Consider the following 9,429-nt stretch of genomic DNA (forward strand, 5'->3'; position numbering starts at 1 on the left):
ATAAAGCAATTGCTTGTGAAGCAGCATTATTGGATCCTCGCTTCCGGGAGCATGGATTTCCAAAAAGTGGGCATCGTTTAAACGAAACAAAAGATACCATAATTAACAAGTGCTGTGCAATACTATAGAACGCTACTCTGTGTAATACAGACAATCCAGCACCAGTCAAACCAGTTGTAGTGAGCACATTCAACTCTAGCAGTGGCAACATTTGGCAAGATTTTGACCAAGCTGTAGGAGGACAATCCACGTGCTGCAAGTATAGTCGAGCTCGATAAATATACAGGGTGGTCCATTGATTGCCAAATATCTCACGAAATAAGCGCAAACGAAAAAACTACAAAGAACGAAACTTGTCTAGCTTGAAGGGGGAAACCAGATGGCGCTATGGTTGGCCAGCTAGATGGCGCTGCCATAGGTCAAACGGATATCAACTGCGTTTTTTTAAACAGGAACCCCCATTTTTATTACATATTCGTGTAGTAGGTAAAGAAATATGAATGTTTTAGTTGGACCACTTTTTTCACTTTGTGATAGATAGCGCTGTAATAGTCACAAACATATGGCTCACAATTTTAGACGATCAATTGGTAACAGGCAGCTTTTTTAAATTAAAATACAGAATGTAGGTGTGTTTGAACAGTTTATTTTGGTTGCTCCAATGTGATACATGTATCCTTGTGAACTTATCATTTCTGAGAACTCATGTTGTTACAGCGTGATTACCTGTAAATACCACATTAATGCAATAAATGCACAAAATTATGCCCGTCAACCCCAATGCATTTGGCAATACGTGTAACTATATTCCTCTCAACAGTGAGTAGTTCGCCTTCCGTAATGTTCGCACATGCACTGAAAATGCGCTGACGCATGTTGTCAGGCGTTGTCGGTGGATCACGATAGCAAATATCCTTCAAATTTCCCCTCAGAATAAAATCCGGGGACGTCAGATCCGGTGAACGTGCGGGCCATGGTATGGTGCTTCGACGACCAATCCACCTGTAATGAAATATACTATTCAGTACCGCTTCAACCGCGAGCTATGTGCCGGACATCCATCACGTTGGAAGTACATCGCTGTTCTGTCATGCAGTGAAACATCTTGTAGTAATATCGGTAGAACATTGCGTTCTAAATCAGCATACATTGCACCATTTAGATATGCTATCGATAAAATGGGGGTCAATTATCCTTCCTACCATAATGCCGCACCATACATTAACCCGCCAAGGTCGCTGATGTTCCACTTGTCGCAGCCATCGTGGATTTTCCGTTGCCCAATAGCGCATATTATGCCGGTTTACGTTACCGTTGTTGGTGAATGACGCTTCGTCGCTAAATAGAACGCGTGCAAAAAATCTGTCATCGTCCCGTAATTTCTCTTGTGCCCAGTGCCAGAACTGTACACGACGTTCAAAGTCGACGACATGCAATTCCTGGTGCATAGAAATATGGTACGGGTTCAATCGATGTTGATGTAGCGTTCTCAACACCGACGTTTTTGAGATTCCGGACTCTCGCACAATTTGTCTGCTACTGATGTGCGGAATAACTGCGACAGTAGCCAAAACACCCACTTGGGCATCATCATTTGTTGCAAGTCGTGGTTGACGTTTCACATGTCGTTACAGGTATTGCCAAATGCATTGAGGTTGACGGACATCATTTGAGCACTTATTGCATTAATGTGATATTTACAGGTAGTCACGCTGTAACAGCATGCGTTCTCAGAAATGATAAGTACACAAAGGTACTTGTATCACATTGGAACAACCGAAATAAAATGTTCAAACGTACCTACGTTCTTTATTATAATTTAAAAAGCCTACCTGTTACCAACTGTTCGTCTAAAATTGTGAGCCATATGTTTGTGACTATTACAGCGCCATGTATCACAAAGCGAAAAAAGTGGTCCAACTAAAACATTCATATTTCTTTACGTACTACATGAATATGTAATAAAAAATGGAGGTTCCTATTTAAAAAAGTGCAGTTGATATCCGTTTGACTTATGGCAGCGCCATCTAGCCGGCCAACCATAGCGCCATCTGGTTTCCCCCTTCAAGCTAGACGAGTTTCGTTCTTCGTAGTTTTTTCGTTTGATGCTTATTTCGTGAGATATTTGGCCCCATCACTACCAATGGACCACCCTGTATAAAGATGCCGCTAATACACAAATCAAGATCAGTTCCTGTTGTGAAAAGAAAATTGTGTGTTGTTTCCTACGCTGTTTGAAACAATGAAACGTCGTCTTTGTACTACGGCCACCTCTGTTCCACGTGAGGGCATTTTTTTCAAAGCGGGGGCAAACAATAACAGACAGACAATCCCGTCTATCAAACGAAAAAGTATCACAAATGATGTTTACTACAACAGGTCTACTCAGAAATTAAACAGTAAAATTTCAACTGATTTTGTTCTTGTCTGGACAATGTGCACTAACTTTGTACTTGGCTGTATTTTGTTTAGTCAGCTAAATCTTGCATGTAGCTACCTTACAAGAACATTTTTGTAAAATTTGTTGCACACAGACGTTACTTATATTTTTGCTCACCATTCAGTGAGTTTAATTTTTTTGAGTATGTTATTTATATGTTTGAGAATAATTATCTGATTTATGTATGCATATGTTTGTGTGTTTATTTTTGTAATGTGATGTGTTTGGTTTTTACACTATAGGCATATTAATACTACTGTATCATAAATAATTCTCAGGCAAAGCAATAATGGTACTTTGATACTTTTGTTTTTGGCGTTCAGGTACTATGACAGAAATTGAATTTCAACAGCACCTTAACTTCATCTCTGATTTCCTGGGGCAGTTTACAATATAATGATAATATATCAGCTTGCTGTGAGTACTTGAGGGAGCTCCATATACCTGTACCTCATACAAACTTCTTTAGGAATAACTGTATGAATTGCTTTAAATTTTAGTCGGGATTTTATACTTCACGGAAACATACCATTCTCTGCATTTCAGTTACCTTGAAATGTTTTAACATGTTTTCCATTTCTACCAAGTGTACAGTCGTGCTCAAAAGTATCCGAACGACCTGAATTGCATTTCGCCTGATTCGAATGCAACCCACATAGCGCAGCTGTCTAGCAGGTCCTCTAATCGCCCCTCGGTACAGTCGTTTGACTATTGAAACAAGTCACCACCAGAAAACACTGCTCTGTATCGCAATAACTCAAGATGTAAAGTAATACCAATGTACTACAAATATCAGGGAACATCTTATCATAGATAAGACGGTTCTTCAGGCTTGTAAGTTCACATTTATTACAATAAATGACATACATGAAATGTTACCACTCTCATTATTACGTCAGATAGGTAATTCACGTAGTAAGTTCGTCGTATTCATGATTTCCTCTTCAAAATAACATACCGTACTTATTATTTAACACAAAATGACATTAAAAATGTAAGTTACTCACGAGCAGCTAGTTGAGAATATGTATGAACTACAAAAGACACGACGAACCATCTCGTTCTGCATATGGATTCAAACCCAGGTCATGCAGACTAAGCAAAGACTTTGTGACTGACGGAAACTAACAGTCATTCCTGACTAGACATACAGAGAGTGATATACCTCGATTTTAGACAGTATCAGTTAGCAAATATCAACTTTAAATAACATAACGTAAACCTCCACCCATGAACCATGGACCTTGCCGTTGGTGGGGAGGCTTGCGTGCCGCAACGATACAGATAGCTGTACCGTAGGTGCAACCACAACGGAGGGGTATCTGTTGGGAGGCCAGACAAACGTATGGTTCCTGAAGAGGGGCAGCAGCCTTTTCAGTAGTTGCAGGGGCAACAATCCGGATGATTGACTGATCTGGCCTTGTAACACTAACCAAAACGGCCTTGCTGTTGTGGTACTGCGAACGGCTGAAAGCAAGGGGAAACTATAGCCGTAATTTTTCCCGAGGGCATGCAGCTTTACTGTATGGTTAAATGATGATGGCGTCCTCTTGGGTAAAATATTCCGGAGGTAAAATAGTCCCCCATTCGGATCTCCGGGTGGGGACTACTCAAGAGGACGTCGTTATCAGGAGAAAGAAAACTGGCGTTCTACGGATCAGAGCGTGGAATGTCAGATCCCTTAATCGGGCAGGTAGGTTAGAAAATTTAAAACGGGAAATGGATAGGTTAAAGTTAGATATAGTGGGAATTTGTGAAGTTCGGTGGCAGGAGGAACAAGACTTCTGGTCAGGTGAATACAGGGTTATAAATACAAAATCAAATAGGGGTAATGCAGGAGTAGGTTTAATAATGAGTAAAAAAATAGGAGTGCGGGTAAACTACTACAAACAGCATAGTGAACGTATTATAGTGGCCAAGATAGACACGAAGCCCATGCCTGCTACAGTAGCACAAGTTTATATGCCAACTAGCTCTGCAGCTGACGAAGAAATTGAAGAAATGTATGATGAGATAAAAGAAATTATTCAGGTAGCGAAGGGAGACGAAAATTTAATAGTCATGGGTGACTGGAATTCGAGTGTAGGAAAAGGGAGAGAAGGAAACATAGTAGGTGAATATGGATTGGGGCTAAGAAATGAAAGAAGAAGCCGTCTGGTAGAATTTTGCACAGAGCATAACTTAATCATAGCTAACACTTGGTTCAAGAATCATAAAAGAAGGTTGTATACCTGGAAGAATCCTGGAGATACTAAAAGGTATCAGATAGATTATATAATGGTAAGACAGGGATTTAGGAACCAGGTTTTAAATTGTAAGACATTTCCAGGGGCAGATGTGGACTCTGACCACAATCTATTGGTTATGAACTGTAGATTGAAACTGAAGAAACTACAAAAAGGTGCTAATTTAAGGAGATGGGACCTGGATAAACTGACTAAACCAGAGGTTGTACAGAGCTTCAGGGAGAGCATAAGGGAACAATTGACAAGAATGGGGGAAACAAATACAGTAGAAGAAGAATGGGTAGCTTTGAGGGATGAAGTAGTGAAGGCAGCAGAGGATCAAATTGGTAAAAAGACAAGGGCTAGTAGAAACCCTTGGGTAACAGAAGAAATACTGAATTTAATTGATGAAAGGAGAAAATATAAAAATGCAGTAAATGAAGCAGGCAAAATGGAATACAAATGTCTCAAAAATGAGATTGGCAGGAAGTGCAAAATGGCTAAGCAGGGATAGCTAGAGGACAAATGTAAGGATGTAGAGGCTTATCTCACTAGGGGTCAGATAGATACAGCCTACAAGAAAATTAAAGAGACCTTTGGAGAAAAGAGAGCCACTTGTATGAATATCAAGAGCTCAGATGGAAACCCAGTTCTTAGCAAAGAGGGGAAAGCAGAAAGGTGGAAGGAGTATATAGAGGGTCTATACAAGGGCGATGTACTTGAGGACAATATTATGGAAATGGAAGAGGATATATATGAAGATGAAATGGGAGATACGATACGGCGTGAAGAGTTTGACAGAGCACTGAAAGACCGTAGTCGAAACAAGGCCCTGGGAGTAGGCAACATTCCATTAGAACTACTGATGGCCTTGGGAGAGCCAGTCCTGACAAAACTCTACCATCTGGTGAGCAAGATGTATGAGACAGGCGAAATACCCTCAGACTTCAAGAAGAATATAATAATTCCAATCCCAAAGAAAGCAGGTGTTGACTGATGTGAAAATTACCGAACTATCAGTTTAATAAGCCACAGCTGCAAAATAATAACGCGAATTATTTACAGACGAATGGAAAAACTGGTAGAAGCCGACCTCGGGGAAGATCAGTTTGGATTCCGCAGAAATGTTGGAACACGTGAGTCAATACTGACCTTACGACTTATCTTAGAAGAAAGATTAAGGAAAGGCAAACCTACGTTTCCAGCATTTGTAGACTTAGAGAAAGCTTTTGACAATGTTGACTGGAATACTCTCTTTCAAATTCTAAAGGTGACAGGGGTAAAATACAGGAAGCGAAAGGCTATTTACAATTTGTACAGAAACCAGATGGCAGTTATAACAGTCGAGGGGCATGAAAGGGAAGCAGTGGTTGGGAAAGGAGTGAGACAGGGTTGTAGCCTCTCCCCGGCGTTATTCAATCTCTATATTGAGCAAGCAGTAAAGGAAACAAAAGAAAAATTTGGAGTAGGTATTAAAATCCAGGGAGAAGAAATAAAAACTTTGAGGTTCGCCGATGACATTGTAATTCTGTCAGAGACAGCAAAGGACTTGAAGAGCAGTTGAACGGAATGGACAGTGTCTTGAAAGGAGGGTATAAGATGAACATTAACAAAAGCAAAACGAGGATAATGGAATGTAGTCGAATTAAGTCGGGTGATGCTGCGGGAATTAGATTAGGAAATGAGACACTTAAAGTAGTAAAGGAGTTTTGACATTTGGGGAGCAAAATAACTGATGATGGTCGAAGTAGAGAGGATATAAAATGTAGACTGGCAATGGCAAGGAAAGCGTTTCTGAAGAAGAGAAATTTGTTAACATCGAGTATAGATTTAAGTGTCAGGAAGTCGTTTCTGAAAGTATTTGTATGAAGTGTAGCCATGTATGGAAGTGAAACATGGACAATAAATAGTTTGGACAAGAAGAGAATAGAAGCTTTCGAAATGTGGTGCTACAGAAGAATGTTGAAGATTAGGTGGGTAGATCACGTAACTAATGAGGAGGTATTGAATAGGATTGGGGAGAAGAGAAGTTTGTGGCACAACTTGACTAGAAGAAGGGATCGGTTGGTAGGACATGTCCTGAGGCGTCAAGGGATCACAAATTTAGCATTGGAGGGCAGCGTGGAGGGTAAAAATCGTAGAGGGAGACCAAGAGATGAATACACTAATCAGATTCAGAAGGATGTAGGTTGCAGAAGGTACTGGGACATGAAGGAGCTTGCACAGGATAGATTAGCGTGGAGAGCTGCATCAAACCAGTCTCAGGACTGAAGACCACAACAACAACAACAACGTAAACATTGTTAACGGACGTGAATTCCTACCCAGCATCTATTGTCCTTGTTAACGAACTACTAGAGATGTTAAATACTGCTTCTTCACAAGTTGCTTACTTGAAATGCCCTGAGGTAAGGCTTTGTGTTGGACAGGGATTCGAACCCAGAACCTACTTGGATTGTATCGAAGCACAATCAACTGTGACATATCGGATTTTCTCGGCAGTAGCTAGATGTTTTAACTGAAATGACGAGACGAAACATTAATTTTTTCTTTCCCAGGAATCCAACCTGGCACCTATCGCTGTTATATTCTAGAGAAAACGAACGTTAAAAATGGGTTTGTTACACCAGCAGCGACATGTGAGCATGTTTGAACTAGTGTGCTCCCTGCCGCCGTTGGATAAGCAGCTGAGCAGCAAGTCGTATACTCCTAGCTCACTCATTTGTTACATAGTTTAATTCTTAATTTCTTTGCGTGTTTTTGGTACTTGCATTGTTTAATTCATAAATTTCGAGCGTATTATAGTATTTGAGAGTTGTAGCATCGCGTTTTAGTACCTGAATAGTGTAAATTCGCGTAGTCGTTTGTCTACTGTTTTGTTTTGAACGGCCAGTGTCGGTTGGTCGCAGTCAGTGTGCTCCCTGCCGCCGTTGGATAAGCAGCTGAGCAGCAAGTCGTATACTCCTAGCTCACTCATTTGTTACATAGTTTAATTCTTAATTTCTTTGCGTGTTTTTGGTACTTGCATTGTTTAGTTCATAAATTTCGGGCGTATTATAGTATTTGAGAGTGTAGCATCGTGTTTTAGTACCTGAATAGTGTAATTTCGCTTAGTCTCCTTCCGCCGCCGAGCAGTGTCAGCAGTGCGCAAGTAGCAGCATTACTGCATTTACTAGGCAATCTTGTATTTTAATAACCGTTTAAATTTTGTCGATTTGTTTGCGCTCTCTGTAGATTAGTTCAGACGTTCTTAGCAAAACAGTTTTTAGCATGGATAGGAACTGCAACTGCTGTGTTCGGATGCAGGCTGAGTTGGCATCCCTTCGCTCCCAGCTTCAGGCAGTGTTGGCTTTGGTCACACAGCTTGAGGCTGTTGCCAATGGGCATCACTGTGGGGGTCGGGATGGGGGTTTGTCGGGGACGGCCAGCTCGTCCCACGCATCCCCTGATCGGACTACGACTGTGGTTGCCCGGGATACTGCCCGCATTGAGGCTGATCCCTCACCTGTGGTAGAGTGGGAGGTCGTTTCAAGGTGTGGCAGGGGGCGAAAGACATTCCGGAGGGCTGAACGGAAAGCCTCTCCAGTTTGTCTGACGAACCGGTTTCAGGCTCTGTCTCAGGCTGATACTGATCTTCGGCCTGACATGGCTGCTTGTCCTGTTCCAGAGGTTGCCCCTCAGTCTGCAAGATCCGGGCAGTCGCAGAGGGTGGGCTTACTGGTAGTTGGGAGCTCCAACGTCAGGCGCGTAATGGGGCCCCTTAGGGAAATGGCAGCAAGAGAGGGGAAGAAAACCAATGTGCACTCCGTGTGCATACCGGGGGGAGTCATTCCAGATGTGGAAAGGGTCCTTCCGGATGCCATGAAGGGTACAGGGTGCACCCATCTGCAGGTGGTCGCTCATGTCGGCACCAATGATGTGTGTCGCTATGGATCGGAGGAAATCCTCTCTGGCTTCCGGCGGCTATCTGATTTGGTGAAGACTGCCAGTCTCGCTAGCGGGATGAAAGCAGAGCTCACCATCTGCAGCATCGTCGACAGGACTGACTGCGGACCTTTGGTACAGAGCCGAGTGGAGGGTCTGAATCAGAGGCTGAGACGGTTCTGCGACCGTGTGGGCTGCAGATTCCTCGACTTGCGCCATAGGGTGGTGGGGTTTCGGGTTCCGCTGGATAGGTCAGGAGTCCACTACACGCAACAAGCGGCTACACGGGTAGCAGGGGTTGTGTGGCGTGGGCTGGGCGGTTTTTTAGGTTAGATGGCCTTGGGCAAGTACAGAAAGGGCAACAGCCTCAACGGGTGCGGGGCAAAGTCAGGACATGCGGGGACCGAGCAGCAATCGGTATCGTAATTGTCAACTGTCGAAGCTGCGTTGGTAAAGTACCGGAACTTCAAGCGCTGATAGAAGGCACCGAAGCTGAAATCGTTATAGGTACAGAAAGCTGGCTTAAGCCAGAGATAGATTCTGCCGAAATTTTTACAAAGGTACAGACGGTGTTTAGAAAGGATAGATTGCATGCAACCGGTGGTGGAGTGTTCATCGCTGTTAGTAGTAGTTTATCCTGTAGTGAAGTAGAAGTGGATAGTTCCTGTGAATTATTATGGGTGGAGGTTACACTAAACAACCGAACTAGGTTAATAATTGGCTCCTTTTACCGACCTCCCGACTCAGCAGCATTAGTGGCAGAACAACTGAGAGAAAATTTGGAATACATTTCACATAAATTTTCTCAGCATGTCATAGTCTTAGGTGGAGATTTCAATT

The sequence above is a fragment of the Schistocerca serialis genome, chromosome 1 (assembly GCF_023864345.2).
Source record: "Schistocerca serialis cubense isolate TAMUIC-IGC-003099 chromosome 1, iqSchSeri2.2, whole genome shotgun sequence".
NCBI lineage: Eukaryota > Metazoa > Arthropoda > Insecta > Orthoptera > Acrididae > Schistocerca > Schistocerca serialis.